The sequence below is a fragment of the Globicephala melas genome, chromosome 14 (genome assembly GCF_963455315.2).
Source record: "Globicephala melas chromosome 14, mGloMel1.2, whole genome shotgun sequence".
In the NCBI taxonomy this organism is placed as follows: domain Eukaryota; kingdom Metazoa; phylum Chordata; class Mammalia; order Artiodactyla; family Delphinidae; genus Globicephala; species Globicephala melas.
In genome coordinates, this window is record NC_083327.1 from 58,941,247 (window position 1) to 58,960,396 (window position 19,150).

Sequence of the window (19,150 nt, forward strand, 5' to 3'; positions counted from 1 at the left end):
GCAGAATTCAGAGCTCATTCGACAGTTAGCAGTGGAAATAGCCCCAGAAATCACCATGTTTTAGGTAAGGAAAACATGTCATTATGGAGAAGGTGTAACACAATCGTAGACAATTAAGACAAAGTTTCTGTTAGAAATGATAGCATCATGTGAGTTTTGTAAGAGAGCTCATTGCTCTCATATTGTTGGCAGATTAAGAGTATTTGGATGTTCCTTAAAAATGAGGAAATATTTGAAAATTAAAAATCAGACAAATGCGGTGACTTTTGCTACTGAAGAAATTACTCATTCTTAGTTCAGTGGAAGCAGGCTGCTATTCCAGACACGTTCAAGAAAATTCACATGTTTCCCACTGTTGCTGGCCCTGCTCTGGATGTCTCATTATGTGAAGTAGAAAGTTTTGATCTCAATATTTTAAGACTGTACTACTCTGCCATTTTAACTCAGAAAAATAGTCTCGATAAGTAATTAATAAAAAATAAAATGAAGATCAAATCTGCACACAATTCTTTTCCTAACCCAAATTTAGATGTACAAAATGGGATCAAAGGACATTTTTCTTAGAGAAATAACAGTTACAGCATAATTTAAAAAAACCAAATACCCACAATGACTTAGGTAAAAATTGATATGGATAAAAATACCATAAATTAGCTAAATCTTCATTTATAATTTATATTGTAAAATTATTTTGAAAATAAGTTCAGTAAACAAAAAAATAACAAAAAATGGAATGGTTAACTGTGCCACTTTGAAAATTATCAGGGGATTAAACAGACAATAAATTTTGTAAAACAATCAGTGTATATAAATATTGATCACTAAAGGTAAAATCCTAATTAGAACGCTTATTTTCATAAACATGGATTTAGATAGCACTCAGATACAATATGGTAGATCCAAATGACCATAAATTGTAATATTCTATATTTAATTTTATGAATTATTATTCACTTACTGATACAATTTAATGCTATTTTAACAATTACTTGTGAGGATAAGACCAACCAGTTATTTCTGTGTTTCACCCAAAAAAGTTACATTCTGTAAGTCACTCTCATCCAGTTTTGATTTGGTGAAGCATCATGATCGTTTTTCATAATCATGGCATTCTGCCATTGTTTATTTTTAAAGACAAGAATAATTTATGCCTAATCAATAGTCTATTTTGCTAGAGCTCATAATAAATCCAAAGAGAATTTCTGCATTTATTTGAGTGTTTAATTCAGAAAAAAATGGAACTGTAAAATTTAATTCCAGCAGTCCAGGACAAGCCCCATGTTTAATAACTAAATTCTTACTAATAAGTCCACTCAGTGTATAATATTTTTAGAATATTTAAGACTAGGATTTATTTCAGTTGGCTTTTCACCATTTTCATGGTTATTCAGGCTTGAAAATGTAGTCATCTTTATTTTCTCTCCCTTATTTTTAATATCCTCTATGTCATCAATCTCTTTATGTATGATTAATATCTATTTTCCTCCCTTTTCTCACAGCCACAGTCAGCCTGGGTTACTGATTGAAGAACACTTCATGCCTGGATTACTCTGATTTGCCTGCATTTAGCCTTTTCTCACTGCTCACTATCGTTTATATTGATTCCTTTCAGCCTGGATTTCCTTTAAGTAACTAAAAATGACTCCTTTTATATCAGACTCAAATTTCTGGTTCTAGTATACAAAATGTCCAACATCTGGCTCATTTTGCCATCCGATATTCTCTTCTCCACTTCAGCAATCTTCTTTAATCAGATCACTGCTCTCGGAATTCCCATGCAGGTGTCACATCCTCATTTTGTTCACACACTGTCTACCTCTCTCCAACTAGAATTCCTCAATCTTTTAAAATTAATCAATTAAGTTATTTATTTTGGCTGCATTGGGTCTTCGTTGCTGCACGCAGGCTTTCTCTAGTTGTGGCGAGCGGGGGTTACTCTTCGTTGTGGTGCTTGGGCTTCTCATTGCAGTGGCTTCTCTTGTGGAGCACAGGCTCTAGGCAAGCAGGCTTCAGTAGTTGTGATGCATGGGCTTAGTTGCTCCACAGCAAGTGGGATCTTCCCGGACCAGGGTTCGAACCCGTGTCCCCTGCATTGGCAGGCAGATTCTTAACCACTGTGCCACCAGGGAAGTCCTAGAATTCCACATTTCTTGTTATTACCACTCTATTATTTCACATCAACCCAGATTTGAATACATATTTCAATTTCTACCTCCCCCTTAGAGTATTTTGTGGACAACCCCAACTTATGCTGAAACTCTACATTCAATTGTCCCTCCACTACAGGATTAACCATGGAATTTTCTTGAATTGCTATTTTAAAATGAAATCTTTCTCCCCAGATTTTAAATTCCAAAAGGAAAGTTAACAATGCATCAGCCTATGCTGAGCAATGGAAATCATTAAGTCAGTGAGTAATAGATGGATTTGAAATGAAGTAGTGAGACCTAAAGAATCAAAATGGCTTAAAGCATACTCTATCAGTAATACCAAATATACGCTATGGTCAGGTTTTACAGACCTTAAATTAATAAACAAAAGAAAGGACTTAAAATGGAAACTTAAAGTTCAGAGATTCACATTTTCCTTTGTAATTACATAATATACAACACAAATAATTTAAATTTAAGATGGAAAAGAATTATTCAATAAATATGGCTTTTTCTACAAAGAAATTTATTTTATAAGAAAGTAATTAGAATTTAGATCAAAAAAGGACTTCATAGATTCCATATATATGTGTTAGCATACAGTATTTGTTTTTCTCTTTCTGACTTACTTCACTCTGTATGACAGACTCTAGGTCCATTCACCTCACTAAAAATAACTCAATTTCATTTCTTTGAAATTTCTTTCAATTTCAATTTCAATTTCATTTCATCCACGCGGCAAGGATCCTTTCAGATTTGACAGAGAAATCAAAAGCTTTACAGACAAGCAAAAGCTAAGAGAATTCAGCACCGCAAAACCAAGAACAAACAAAACCCAAAGTTAGTAGAAGGAAAGAAATCGTAAGGATCAGAGCACATATAAATGAAATAGAAACAAAGATCAATAAAACTAAAAGCTGGTTCTTTGAGAAGATAAACAAAACTGATAAACCTTTAGCCAGATTCATCAAGAAAAGAAGGAGAGGACTCAAATCAATAAAATTAGAAATGAAAAAGAAGAAGTTACAACAGACACCACAGAAATACAAAGCATCATAAGAGACTACTACAAGCAACTCTATGCCAATAAAATGGACAACCTGGAAGAAATGGACAAATTCTTAGAAAGCTATAACATACCAAGACTGAACCAGGAAGAAATAGAAAATATGAACAGACCAATATGAACAGACCAATCGCAAGTAATGAAATTGAAACTGTAATTGAAAATCTTCAAAGCCTAAGCCTCAGCTCCCAGCCCCCACACCCTGGTGGGTGAGCAAACAAGCCTCTCAGGCTGGTGAGTGCTGGTCGGCAGTGATCCTCTGTGTGGGAATCTCTCCACTTTGCCCTCTGCACCCCTGTTGCTGCGCTGTCTTCCGTGGCTCCGAAGCTTCCTCCCCACCCACTCCCTGTCTCCAATAGTGAAGGGGCTTCCTAGTGTGTGGAAACTTTTCCTCCTTCACAGCTCCATTCCAGACGTGCAGGTTCCATCTGTACTCTTTTATCTCTGTTTTTTCTTTTGCCCTACCTATGTACGTGGGGATTTTCTTGTCTTTCGGGAATTCTGAGATCTTCTGCCAGTGTTCAGTGGGTGTTCTGTAGAAGCTGTTCCACATGTAGATGTATTTTTGATGTATTTGTAGGGAGGAAGGTGACCTCCCCATCTTACTCCTCTGCCATCTTGTAGGTTCCCACCACTACATACATTTTTGATCTGACCTTCTGCATGTGATGCAGAATGAAGAAAAGGTTCATCTGTGTTCACTAAAGAAAAATCAAGAGACAGGAAGTTTGGATGAGTTTACAAACCTTAGCCTGCATGAGATGTCCTTTATCTACCTTTATCTACCTTATCTACCTTTTCCATCACTGTTGGCAGCAGTATGTTTACACAATTCATTTATTCAACTGTGTTTATTGGGTGCTTACTATTTGTTAACCCTCCATACACCATTAAGACATTTTCTAATGGTCATGTGATAATATTCAATTATTTCTAAGAAGTGTCAAAATTTTGACCTGTTACTCTCTGATTTAGCACTAATCTATTACCATTAAGTCCACTGAGCACAAATATGAAAAAACATTAGAAACAATAGTAGTATTATTGAACACTTAATAGTTTTAAACAAATATTATCATTATTCTCTTATATAGCAATCGTAAGAACAAAATGCAGATTAATCTCTACTTATTATTCTTTCCTCAGTGGCGTATAAAAACCAGGGTGGTGGGAGTAGTCTGCTTTGAGGGAAGGCAGACAGGGCTGTGCTGCCCTTAGAAAATTTAAAAATAATAATACAATCAACTTTTAGTCGATCTGGTTTTTATTGTCACCACTTGCTAGCAATCCTAAATAAAGTTAGCTATAAAGTACTCCTCAAAAAAAATCTTTTGTCTAAATTTAAACAATTGATACGGTTACTGTTCAGTTGTAATTACATACATGTGTGAGCTTCAAATTAGCACATTTTAATTACTTATTCTTTGATAAACATAATTTTCTACGTAAAAGTTCATTTGGAAAACTTCCAGTTTTATAGTCCAGTCCGAAGACACAGAGAGTCAGCGCTTTGTGACCACCTGGAGGGGTGGGATAGGGAAGGTGGGAGGGAGGGAGACGCAAGAGGGAAGAGATATAGGAACATATGTATATGTATAACTGATTCACTTTGTTATAAAGCAGGAACTAACACACCATTGTAAAGCAATTATACTCCAATAAAGATGTAAAAAAAAAACAAAACCACACATTCATTTTTAGAGCAATTTCTTAAGGGTTCCAAATCCTTCTAGCTCAGTTTGGGCACAGTTTGTGTTCACAATTCCTGTGATACTATGTACTCTTGTTTTTAAAGCACTGGATTAGAAATAAATGATGAGAGGATGGTGATGGCTAAGAGGAAGAAATAGAACTTGAATTACTTTAATTCTGTCATTCTGTGTATTCACTTAGAGTTTTTATTTATATTTAAAAATTTCAACCTGTGGAAACATATGAAAGCCTCTAAACCTGATTCTAAAGAAACAAAAGCAGAACTGCAGTTTCTGGAATTTATTGTGAATTGGGATTTTTATGATTCTTTGTCACACTTACCCTTATGGTTAAGAATTTTCCCTTTTGTATATTTGTTTCTTTATGTGAAAGACACTTTCCAAAGATAAAATTAATAAAATTGTTCTTTAATCAACTCCAAGCAAAGATAGATTAAAAAATCTAACTATGTTCCTTATGATTACTCAAAGGTCAATTCTGATACAATTATTTACAAGTTTACAGAAGTTAAGCTTCCAAAACAGAAAATGTGCTGTTTATTACTCACTATTGTAATTGACTAATATGCACTATTGTAATTGACTAATATTTTTCTTTTTCAAAAAAATACATTAGTTTATAAATATACAGTTAATGTATAAAAATTTTAATTCATTACATTTTCCCATATTTTGAAATTTAATATTTATTTTATTTTTAATTTTTTAAAATAGCATGAATACATATACAAATTTCAATAAAAGAAAAATTCACTACTTACATTTTTTCTCTGACCATGTTTTTGTTTCATTACATGATTACAACTGGGGATAATTTTGTTGATGGGGGAGGTGTTAAAAATGATTTGCTCCAAGCATGTCACTGTCTCTTCATTAGTAGTTTAGATACCTAAAAGCAAATGAGAAAAATAAATGGTATATTTCAACATCACTCCAAAGGATGCCAGGGAACTGAGGAAGAAGCCCTACTCTTTTTTAAAAAGAGTTTAAACAAAACACATAGACTATCAAAAGTAGACATTTTTATTTTAAAAATTATTTTCTTGTTGACAGACAAGAAAGAACTAAGCAAAGAGTTCCATGTAAAGATAACTACCAACATTTGAATGGCTAATTATCATTAAAATAATTCCAAGAATTGTTAGGTATTGGTGCCACAAAAAATTTTCCCCGTCTTTAGGAGATGTCAGTAAAATGATTGGCTATGGAAATTTTTAAAGAATATTTCAAAATTGTGTTTAAGAATTTGTTTAACCCAGGTTAAAAAATCCAAAGCAGACACTAATAACATCTATTTTTCTTTAGTAGATTTTATGATCTAAAAAACAAAACAATCAGAAAACATTTTTTATTGAAGTATAGTTGATTTACAAAGTTGTGTTAATTTCTGCTATACAGCAAAGTGATTCAGTTATACATATATATACATTTTTGTTTATATAAGAAAACCTTTTTTGTCCAAACATGGTTTAGTTCCTTATTTTCGATTCCCCATTCCCTAACCACCTCCCCCAATCAGGGGACAAGACTAAACTAGATTAAATCTTTTTTGGGGGGTGGGGTTCTCTCTAAACCAGATTTTCTCTTTTACTCTGGTGAAGCTATTTGATATATGAGGAACTCAAAGCAACAGAGAAAACTGAGAGCTAATTGCAAGCGTTTGTACTGCAGGTGAGAGCCCAAGGCCAAGGCCTACAGCTTCCAAGGGCAGAGAGACCTGTCTTCAGGTTGATCATATTGTTGTTTCTATTTTTAAGCATGGACATCTTTCTTAAGTGATTAAATACCCATGGAACATATCCTGTCTCATCAAGACACACAGATTTCTTTTTTTTTAAGTTTGAATATCCCAGATAACACAGCCCATGCCACCAAGGTCATGAGGAAGACTTCAAGGTAAGAACAAGCCTAACTCCTTCCAAAATGCTTGGAATTTCTTTAATGAGAAGTAAAAACTTTCACTCTAGAATTAAAAGAAGGCTTAAAAATCAAGGGATAAGTAGTTTGCATCTACTTTCAGATGCTTTTTCTGAGTATAGTTTTTGCTAAGGAAAAAGTTACTAGCTGTACAAAGGGACATTAGATACATGATGGGACACATATGAAGGGGATGGCATGAAGGGAAGCAAATTTTATTTTTAAATAAATTAATTTTATTTATTTATTATTTTGGGGGGGGCTCTGTTGGGTCTTCATTGCTGCATGTGGGCTTTCTCTAGTTGCAGCGAGTGGGGGCTACTCTTCGTTGTGGTGCGTGGGCTTCTCATTGCAGTGTCTTCTCTTGTGGAGCACAGGCTCTAGGCACACGGACTTCAGTAGTTGTGGCACATGGGCGCAGTAGTTGTGGCTTGTGAGCTCTAGAGCACAGGCTCAGTAGTTGTGGCGCATGGGCTTAGTTGCTCCGCAGCATGTGAGACCTTCCTGGACCAGGGCTCAAACCCGTGTCCCCTGCATTGGCAGGTGGATTCTTAACCACTAGGCCATGAGGGAAGTCTCTGGATCTGTTTTTCTGGCTCATTTCAAGCCCTAGAACACTCATGTCCTCCTCCTAAAATCAAATTGACTTCTGCATCTGATTACTCAAAGAAGGTCTTGAGGAATAAGAAATGACTAATCTGAGCAATGAATCTCTGCCACAGTGATGATTTCGGGGTATTACCCCATCCCAGCCATATGAGTCTGTGTATCCTGAAATTCTTAATACAGAGCCATTCCAGTGGGCAAGTAGGAAGAGAGTTTGTTTGGAGTAGGGACAAGTTCCTTAAACAATTCTGAATCAGCAACTTCTTACTCTGCCTATGGATGGGGCTGGCCCTGTGTCTAGATATTCTATAATAGTATGGAGAAATCTACACCAGACTCATGCCTTTTGCGGCCAAGATGAAGGCTTTCCCAATAAACAGGAGTCTTTGGTATGGATCTAGTAGTCTAGCATCTCAACAGAAACTTAGAACATTTTATTAGATCCACATGCTTTCATGGTAACTTAAATAAAAATAAATATCTAGGGTATCATAGGCATTGATTTAAGTGTTTTACATGCATTAATTTTGCTAATCCTTACAATAATCTATTGTTATTATTCTATTATCCCTATTTCATAGATAAAGAAGCCATGGCAAGCAGAGGTTTGATGACTTGAACTGGAGTTGCTGGAATTTGAAGCCAGAGAGTAGCTTGTACCAAAATCCATGGTGTCAGCCACCACTCTAAACATCCCTCTGCCCATGACCTAGGGAATGCTTCATTCACTGTTAAAGGAGATGAAACCTCAGGCAGGTATCCCCACAACACTGTTTATCTCTGTTATTACAGTTGCCACATCATTCTGTAAATTTAACATTTCTATCCCAATGGTGTAGGATCTTCTTGAAGACAGCTATTTTACTGTATTTATCCTTGTTTACTGTTCACATCATTTGTTTTGTGGCAGCCAGCCAGCGGGACAGGTCAGAGTTACCTAAAAGATCTGACCTGTGTCTGAGGAGCCTATATATTGCTGTCACAGGACCCCTGGAGCTGTTTTGTAACTGGTTTCATAACCAAGTCTGAGCTGGGCTTTGCTCTCACAGTAATAAGACAAACATATAATGTACCTTTGAAGACCCAAGCATTTGATGTCTTGAAAAAACCTTCAAAGCACCAATCTTTAGCAAAATGAAAAAATCTAACCAGAGTATACCGAGTTCCTGAGTACAACCACCCAAACACGGGGGACAGAGGAACTTAAACCACCATAGACCTACAGTCAGCAATATCCAGCATATGAGACACTGGGCAGGACAAGTGACTGGGGCTCTCCAATAAATAAAATAAAGGGAAAAATAAAGCTAGAAGGAGAACCCATAGATTTTTATTTTATTTATTTATTTTTTCACTTTTATTTTTTAAATTTTATTTATTTATTTATTTTATACAGCAGGTACTTATTAATTATATATTTTATACATATTAGTGTATATATGTCAATCCCATTCTCCCAATTCATCCGCCCACCCCCCCCACCCCCCCCCACCGCACTTTCCCCCTTGGTGTCCATACGCTTGTTCTCTACATCTGTGTCTCAATTTCTGCCTTGCAAACCGGTTCATCTGTACAATTTTTCTAGATTCCACATATATGCGTTAATATACGATATTTGTTTTTCTCTTTCTGACTACTTCACTCTGTATGACAGTCTCTAGGTCCTTCCACGTCTCTATAAATGACCCAGTTTTTTTCCTTTTTATGACTGATTAATATTCCATTGTATATATATGTACCACATCTTCTTTACCCATTCATCTGTCAGTGGGCATTTAGGTTGCTTCCATGACCTGGCTATTGTAAATAGTGCTGCAATGAACATTGGGGTGCATGTCTCTTTTTGAATTATGGTTTTCTCTGGGTATATGCCCAGTAGTGGGATTGCTGGATCATATGGTAGTTCTATTTTTAGTTTTTTTGTTTGTTTGTTTGTTTTTTTGCGGTACGCGGACCTCTCAATGTTGTGGCCTCTCCCGTTGCGGAGCACAGGCTCCGGACGCACAGGCTCAGCGGCCATGGCTCACCGGCCCAGCCGCTCCGCGGCATGTGGGATCCTCCCGGACCGGAGCACGCACCCGTGTCCCCTGCATCGGCAGGCGGACTCCCAACCACTGTGCCACCAGGGAAGCCCTATTTTTAGTTTTTTAAGGAACCTCCATACTGTTCTCCATAGTGACTGTATCAATTTACATTCCCATCAACAGTGCAAGAGGGTTCCCTTTTCTCCACACCCTCTCCAGCATTTATCTGTAGATTTTCTGATGATGCCCATTCTGACCCATGTGAGGTGATACTTCATTGTAGTTTTGATTTGCATTTCTCTAACAATTAGTGATGCTGAGCAGCTTTTCATGTGCCTCTTGGCCATCTGTATGTCTTCTTTGGAGAAATGTCTATTTAGGTCTTCTGCCCATTTTTGGATTGGGTTGTTTGTGTTTTAATATTGAGCTGCATGAGCTGTTTATATATTCTGGAGGTTAATCCTTTGTCTGTTGATTCATTTGCAAATATTTTCTGCCATTCTGAGAGTTGTCTTCTCCTCTTGTTTATAGTTTCCTTTGCTGTACAAAAGCTTTTAAGTTGAATTAGGTCCCATTTGTTTATTTTTGTTTTTATTTCCATTACTTTAGGAGGTGGGTCAAAAGGATCTTGTGCTGATTTATGTCAAAGAGTGTTCTTCCTATGTTTTCCTCTAAGAGTTTTCTAGTGTCTGGTCTTACATTTAGGTCTTTAATCCATTTTGAGTTTATCTTTGTGTATGGTGTAAGGGAGTGTTCTAATTTCATTCTTTTACATGTAGCTGTCCAGTTTTCCCCACACCACTTATTGAAGAGACTATCTTTTCTCCATTGTATATCCTTGCCTCCTTTCTCATAGATTAGTTGACCAGAGGTGCACCGGGTTTATCTCTGGGCTTTCTATCCTGTTCCATTGATCTATATGTCTGTTTTTGTGCCAGTACAATATTTTCTTGATTACTGTAGCTTTGTAGTATAATCTGAAGTCAGGGAGTCTGATTCCTCCAGCTTTGTTTTTTTCCCTTCAAGATTGCTTTGGCTGTTCAGGGTCGTTTGTGTCTCGAAACAAATTTTAAGATTTTTTGTTCTAGTTTTGTAAAAAATGCCATTGGTGACTTCATAAGGATTACATTGAATCTGTAGATTGCTTTGAGTAGAATAGTCATTTTCACAATATTGATTTTTCCAATGCAAGAATATGGTATATTTCTCCACCTGTTTGTGTCATCTTTGATTTCTTTCATCAGTATCTTATAGTTTTCTGAGTAGAGGTCTTTTACCTCCTGAGGTAGGTTTATTCCTAGGTATGTTATTCTTTCTGTTGCAGTGGTGAAGGGGATTGCTTTCTTAATTTCTCTTTCTGATCTTATGTTGTTAGTGTATAGGAATGCAAGAGATTTCTGTGCATTAATTTTGTATACTGGAAATTTACCAAATTCATTGATTAGCTCTAGTAGTTTTCTGGTGGCATCTTTAGGATTATCTATGTATAGTATCATGTCATCTGCAAACAGTGGCAGTTTTACTTCTTCTTTTCCAATTTGTATCCCTTTTATTTCTTTTTCTTCTCTGATTGTCGTGACTAGGACTTCCAAAACTATGTTGAATAATAGTGGTGAGAGTGCACATCCTTGTCTTGATTCTGATCTTAGAGGGAATGCTTTCAGTTTTTCACCATTCAGAATGATGTTTCCTGTGGATATGTCATATATGGCCTTTATTATGCTGAGGTAGGTACCCTCTATGCCCATTCTCTGGAAAGTTTTTATCATAAATCGTTGTTGAATTTTGTCAAAAGCTTTTTCTGCATCTATTGAGTTGATCATATGGTTTTTATCCTTCAATTTGTTAATATAGTTTATCACACTGATTGATTTGCGTACATGATTTGCATCCTTGGGATAAATCCCACTTGATCGTGGTGTATGATCTTTTTTTTTTTTTTTTTTTTTTTTTGCAGTACGCAGGCCTCTCACTGCTGTGACCTCTCCCGCCGTGGAGCACAGGCTCTGGATGCGCAGGCCCAGCGGCCATGGCTCACGGTCCCAGCCGCTCTGTGGCATGTGGGATCCTCTCGGACCGGGGCACGAACCCGTGTCCCTTGCATCGGCAGGTGGACTCTCAACCACTGCGCCACCAGGGAAGCCCATATGACCTTTTTAATGTGTTGTTGGATTCTGTTTGCTAGTATTTTGCTGTGGATTTTTGCATCTATATTCATCAGTGATATATGTCTGTAATTTTCTCTTTTTGTAGTGTCTTTGTCTGGTTTTGGTATCAGGGTGATGGTAGCCTTGTAGAATGAGTTTGAGAGTGTTCCTTCCTCTGCAACTTTTTGGAAGATTTTGAGAAGGATGGGTGTTAGCTCTTCTCTAAATGTTTGATAGAATTCACCTGTGAAGCCATCTGGTCCTGGACGTTTGTTTGTTGAAGATTTTTATCACAGTTCCAATTTTGTTACTTGTGATTGGTCTGTTGGTACTTTCTTTTTGCTCCTGGTTCAGTCTTGAAAGGTTAAAACTTTCTAAGAAATTGTCCATTTCTTCCAGGTTGTCCATTTTATTGGCATAGAGTTGCTTGTAGTAGTCTCTTATGATACTTTGTATTTATGTGGTATCCGTTGTAACTACTCCTTTTTATTTCTAATTTTATTGATTTGAGTCCTCTCCTTTTTCTTGATGAGTCTGGCTAAAAGTTTATCAATTTTGTTTATCTTCTCAAAGAACCAGATTTAGTTTTTTTGATCTTTGCTATTGTTTTCTTTGTTTCTATTTCATTTATTTCTGCTCTGATCTTTATGATTTCTTTCCTTCTACTAACTTTGGGTTTTGTTTGTTCTTTTTTCTCTAGTTCCTTTAGGCGTAAGTTTAGACTGTTTATTTGAGATTTTTCTTGTTTCTTGAGGTAGGCTTGTATTGCTATAAACTTCTCTCTTAGAACTGCTTTTGGTGCATCCCTTAGGTTTTGGATCATCATGTTTTTGTTGTTATTTGTCTATAGGTATTTTTTGATTTCCTTTTTGATTTCTTCAGTGATCTCTTGGTTATCTAGTAGTGTATTGTTTAGCTTCCATGTGTTTGTGTTTTTAACATTTTTTTCCCTCTAATTGATTTCTAATCTTCTAGTGCTGTGGTCGGAAAATATGCTTGATATGATTTCAGTTTTCTTAAATTTACTGAGGTTTGATTTGTGACCCAAGATGTGATCTATCCTGGAGAATGTTTTGTGTACACTTGAGAAGAAAGTGTATCTGCTGTTTTCAGATGGAATGTCCTATTAATATCAATTAAATCTATCTGGTCTATTGTGTCATTTAAAGCTTGTGTTTCCTTATGAAATTTCTGTCTGGATGATCTGTCCATTGGTGTAAGTGAGGTGTTAAAATCTCCCACTATTATTGTGTTACTGCCAATTTCCACTTTTATAGCTGTTAACATTTGCCTTATGTATTGACATACCCCTATGATGGGTGCATATCTATTTATAATTGTTATATCTTCTTCTTGTATTGATCCCTTGATCATTATGTAGTGTCCTGCTTGTCTCTTGTAACATTATTTTAAAGTCTATTTTATCTGGTATGAGTATTGCTACTCCAGCTTTCTTTTGACTTCCATTTGCATGAATATTTTTTTCCATCCCCTCACTTTCAGTCTGTATGGGTCCCTTGTAGACAACATATATGGGTCTTGTTTTTGTATCCACTCAGCAAGTCTGTGTCTTTTAGTTGGAACATTTAATGCATTCACATTTAAGGTAATTATCAATATGTATGTTCCTATTACAATTTTCTTGAGTGTTTTGGGTTTGTTTTCGTAGGTCATTTTCATCTCTTGTATTTTCCACTTAAAAAAGGTCTTTTAGCATTTGTTGTAGAGCTGGTTTGGTGGTGCTGAATTCTCTTAGCTCTTGCTTGTCTGTAAAGCTTTTGATTTCTCTGTCACGTCTGAAAGAGGTCCTTGCTGGGTAGAGTAATCTTGGTTGTAGGTTCTTCCCTTTAATCACCTTAAATATATTGTGCCACTCCCTTCTGGCTTGTAGAGTTTCTGCTGAGAGAGCAGCTGTTAACCTTATGGGAGTTCCCTTGTATGTTATTTGTCATTTGTCCCATGTTGCTTTTAATAATTTTTATTTGTCTTTAATTTTTGTCAGTTTGTTTACTATGTGTCTTGGCATGTTTCTCCTTGATTTTTTCCTGTATGGGACTCTCTGCACTTCCTGGACTTAAGTGGCTATTTCCTTTCCCATGTTAGGGAAGTTTTTGACTATAATCTCTTCAAATATTTTCTCAGGTCCTTTCTCTCTCTCTCTTCTCCTTCTGGGACCCCTATAATGTGAATGTTGGTGTGTTTATTGTTGTCCCAGAGGTCTCTTAAGCTGTCTTCATTTCTTTACATTCTTTTTTCTTTATTCTGTTCCATGGCAATGATTTCCACCATTCTGTCTTCTAGGTCACTTATCTGTTCTTCTGTCTCAGTTATTCTGCTATGATTCCTTCTAGTGTATTTTCCATTTCAGTTATTGTATTGTTCATCTCTGTTTGTTTGTTCTTTAATTTTTCTAGGTCTTTGTTAAACATTTCTTGCATCTTCTTGTTCTTTACTTCCATTCTTTTTCTGAGGTCCTGGATCATCTTCACTATATTAATTATTCTGAATTCTTTTTCTGGAAGGTTGTGTATCTCCACTTCATTTAGATGATTTTCTGGGGTATCTTGTTCCTTCATCTGGTTCATCATCCTCTGCCTTTTCATTTTGTCTATCTTTCTGTGAATGTGGTTTTCATTCCACAGGCTGGAAGATTGTACTTCTTCTTGCTTCTGCTATCTGCCCTCTGGTGGATGAGGCTATCTAAGAGGCATGTGCAAGCTTCCTGATGGGAAGGACTGGTGGTGGGTAGAGATGTGTGTTGATCTGGTGCGCAGAGCTCAGTAAAACTTTAATCCACTTGTCTGCTGATGAGTGGGGCTGAGTTCCCTCCCTGTTGGTTGTTTGGCCTGTGGTGACCCAGCACTGAAGGCTACAGGCTCTTTGGTCAGGCTACTGGTGGACTCAGGGAGGGCTTACATCAAGGAGTACTTCCCAGAACTTCTGCTGTCAGTGCCCTTGTCCCCACGGTGAGCAATAGCCACCCCCCGCCTCTGCAGGAGACCTGCCAACACTAGCAGGGAGGTCTGGCTCAGTCTCGTATGGGATCACTGCTCCTCCCCACTGGGTCCTTATGTGCACAGTATTTTGTGTGTGCCTTCTAAAAGTGGAGTCTCTGTTTCCCCCAGTCCTGTCAAAGCCCTGCAATCAGTTTGATTCTCTGGGAATTCCTCCTCCTGTTGCCAGGCTTCCAGGTTGGGAAGCCTTATGTGGGGCTCAGAACCTTCACTCCAGTGGGTGGACTTCTGTGCTATATTTGTTCTCCAGTATGTGAGTCACCCACCCAGTGGTTATGGCTTTTGACTTTATCGTGATTGTGCCCCTCCTACCATCTCATTGTGGCTTCTCCTTTGTCTTTGGATGTGGGGTATCTTTTTTGGTGAGTTCCAGTGTCTTCCTGTTGATGATAGTTCAGCAGTTAGTTGTGATTCTGGTGCTCTCGTGAGAGGAATTGAGCGCATGTCCTTCCACTCCACCGTCTTGAACCAATCTCCTGAACCTATAGATTTTTAAATGACACAAGTGATGAATCGAACTAAATCCTCTGTGTAGATCCTAAGAAACAAACTGAAACAAAAGAAAACACTTAAGTGACAATGGGGGAGGTTTGAATAGTGATAGGATATTTGGTAATATTAAGGAAATGTTAAAGATTATTGTGAATTTTTCTTTTAGATGTGAAAATGTATTGTCATGATTTAAAAAGAACTGCTGTCTTTTAGAGACATACTCTGAAGTATTTAAAACTGAAATGATATGTCTTGGATTTGCTTTAAAATTCATGGTGGATTTGACATGAGTTGATAATTATTTAAGCTGGGTCTTGGGTACATGCATGATAGATAGACTCATTTCTCTATTTTTGTATGATTTAGACTTTTCCATAATAAAAAAGTAAAAAAATAACTGTTTTTTTGTTTTGTTTTGTTTTTTAGCAAAATACCTAAATAGTCCAGTATGGTTTACTTATATGAAAGCTTGGTCTGGAATTGAGCACTTGTCATTCATTAGTCAATTATTTGCTCTATCAGTTACATATGCTCTTTCCCAAACCACTCTAAAACTTAGAGGCTTAAAATAACAACAGTCATTTATTTTGGTCCCCAATCTGCAATGTGGGCAAGGCTAGCAGGGACAGCTCTTCTTTGTTCCATGCAACATCTGATGGGGAAGTTAGCTGGGGTCTGAAGGATTTACTTTCAGGATGACTCATTCATATTGGCTGTGTTAAAGAAAAAACTATTCAGTGACATTTGTTAATGTTGGTAAGGCATAGTTTATTCAGGACTATCACCATAAGGATGGGAACTATTGCAGTGGGCTTTAACACTGGGGGAGAATGTTTGGGCTCAACTCTGAATACAGCACATGCAAGTGGAAATATGTAGCCAAGGAGAAGGGTTGAGGGCAGTGGATGGAAATTTACTAAGAGGAAACATCAGTGGTAAGGGGGATACTGGCTAAACTAACCTAACAGGATTCCCACTGAAGACAGGCCAGGGTGATCAGACATCACCTGGGGAATGATGGCAGATGAGAAACTTGATCAGATATCAAGGGTGATCAGATATCAGGGGTAGAGGAGGTTCTGGTTAAACTGACTTAGCAGGGTCTTTCCTAAAACTAGATTTTACAAGGAAGTGCACAGACAGGCCCAGGAAAAAGTTCAGGAGCCTGACTAAAGTTTGTTCAAGCAAAAAATCTTTGTCAGCTGGCAAGATGGTGCTGGTTGTCAGTTTAGGAGTTCAGCCAGGGCTGTGAGCTGGGACCTTTAGTTCCTTTCTATATGAGCTACTTGAGCTTCCTAGGGGTATGGTGGCTATGTTCCAAGAGCAAGAGTCCCAAGAGACAGGAAATAGAAATTGCCAGTTTCTTAAGGTCTGAGCACAAAAGCACAGCAGCATTTCCTCTGGCTGTGGGTCAGGCAATCACACAGACTAGATTCAAGAGACAGGAACATAGACCCACCTCTCAACAGGAGAATGTCAAGAATTTTGAGGCCATGTTTTAAAATTGACCTACCAGCCTTCTTTACAGTCAATCACAGAACCTCAGGACAGGTGTCAAACTATGGAACTGTCTTATGGAAATGACTAGAATGAATGTTACTGATGTTTGGGGCTGGAAATATAAGTGTCTCTCCTGATGGTAGGCCTGGCCTATGTGTACAGATGAGTGTAGTCTTCACATAGATAGCATTCAGGTTAAGGTAAGAAAGGGTGAAACGAATCACTGGAATTGTTTGGCATGGCTGGAAGTTAAATATGGAGCCAAGGAAGGTAATCTATTGCTGAAGCCCTGAAAGTAAGTGCCCTCCCAATATCCCAGCTGGGTCATAGAAATGTCCTCAACTGGCTGGGCCATCAGGAACTGGCCTCTCATTCCTTTTTTCTACTCTGGTTTTGTGATAGTGCCAAGTAGTCACTGCCACCCACTTTTGCCCATGAATGTGGATAGACACGGGATTTGGAAGTAGGGTGAAAGGATGACAATGGACACATTTTTGGACCAGATCAAAGACTAAAAAAGTGACTGGGGCAAGTGTGGGTAAAAGGTAAGGGGTAGTTGGTGTACTCCTTGGTTTATACCAGACAATGAAAAACTTAGATTTTCCACCACAAGCCTGAACACATTCATCCACCTAAAGTGTTCTCAAGGTTAGAACCACAAGTAAATAATGATTTGAAATATAAATTTTTCTTCTGAGACATTTTTAGGCTAATTTTTAACTATGTTTTGTGCCAACCATATTTTCTGGGAATCTTTTTCCGTTTAACTGATTTCCATCCACCATTAAGGAATTATTTTAATTGATACATTTGCTTTGTTACCTGCTTCTGATGGAACTGTCATTTTAGACACCTCTAGATTCAGTTGTCCGTTAGACATACATTAAGTATATCCCATGAATTGTACTTGGCCTTAGAGATCCTGGCTATTGAGATTTTAAATGAAAAATATATTTCATGAGAGAGGTCCAACAATGCTGTGGGAACACAGTGAAGAGGAATAAGCTTTGCCTTGGGAAGTTGAGGAAAGCTGCATAGAGCAGGTGACATTTGAGCTGAATCCTGATGGATGGGTAGGAGCCCGCCAGTTGGAGAGAGAAGAAATAACATGTTCAAATGTCCAGAGTTGTGAAAAATTCATGGTATGTTGTGTGATAGAGAGAAGTTTGATGAACTGACTCAATGGGGAGCAATGTGATTGGTGAGGTGCTCTTTCTCTTGTCATTTTTTTTTCTGATCTAGACTGAGAAGAAAAAATTCCAGAGAAGTAAAGCACTCTTCATCACAGACGAAAATCAGCCCCAGTAAGAATCCCCCATGCCTGTCTTGGGTACTGTAAAGAACCACATATGCTGTACCAAGGAGTTTGAACTTCCACTTACAGGCAAAGGAGTGGGTGACTTTAAGCAGGTGGATGAAATGATTGTATGTCTTGGACAAGGCAGTGGCTAGGAGGGGATGGGCTATATAGATGTGACAGAAATGGAGGAGGCAGAGTCAACATAATTTACTGTTTTATTGTTTAAGGAGGAGACTGAAAGAAAGGGAGGCATTGAGTTTGGACACTTGGTACTATGATGATGTCATTTGCGGACAAACAAGGGGGAGATTTTTGGAGGAGTGGGCAATGAAAGAGACGATGGGCTAGTGATGCCTGAGGAGTCTGAAGTACGTCCAGGTATTGTTATGGGTCAGATGCCCATGAGAGGTCACGATGAAGTTTGTGTGCATGTAGGGCAGTAACTGTTGAAGTCGTGGAAACAGGTATCTTTTAACATTCTTTTCTTTCCAAAATATTTCGAACTTAACTCCTTCATTCTATTTAAGATAATGCTTGTGTACTTTACGTATCTTTCTGGACTTTAAATTGAGTTTTAAATAGATTCTGTACAATTTGGTTGATTTGACAATATATCAGTACTTCTCAGAACCTTGCTTCCTGATAACTCTATTGAAGATGGTTTGGGGAAGTCACGTCCTTTTAATGGTTATATACTCTCCTTTTAATCTCCGGGTTCAATGGTGCTTCACCTGTTCTTACCTCATTCCCTTGACAAACATTTTTTTTTTCTTTCAATTTTCTCTTTCTTTTCATTCTCTTGACTCTTACGAATGATTACCTTTAGTCTAAGGCTTTTCTCACTCTGTTGTATGTCTCAGAAACAAGTCATTCTTAGTCATCTTAAGATTTCTCTTTAAGAAATGCTTCTTTCCTTTTTCCATATTGGTGAGCTGTCCACAGGCCTCTGGTTACTATTACTTGTTTTGGAATTAAATGAGTTTACATTGTTGAAGAATCCTCTGCAACCTATCGCCATTATTCAGCTCCTTATAGAAATGCCAGTAGAAGTTATAGGAAAGTTGTAGCTATTATATGCTGTGCTCCACTGGGCATGTTGGTTTCAGTAGCAATAGCAGCAGTAAACAAAGACTTGTATATGTTCCAAGCACAACTTTAAGGGTGAGATATATATATACATATATATAAAGTCACTTGATACTTACTGCAGTACCATCAGGTA

The 19,150-nt window shown here is 37.5% G+C and overlaps 1 pseudogene; it reads left to right on the forward strand.

Annotated features, from left to right (window-relative positions):
• The first annotated feature begins 659 nt into the window (after positions 1-659).
• LOC115851436 (ADP-ribosylhydrolase ARH3 pseudogene) overlaps positions 660-19,150 on the forward strand; it is a 39,784-nt pseudogene continuing 21,293 nt past the window's right edge.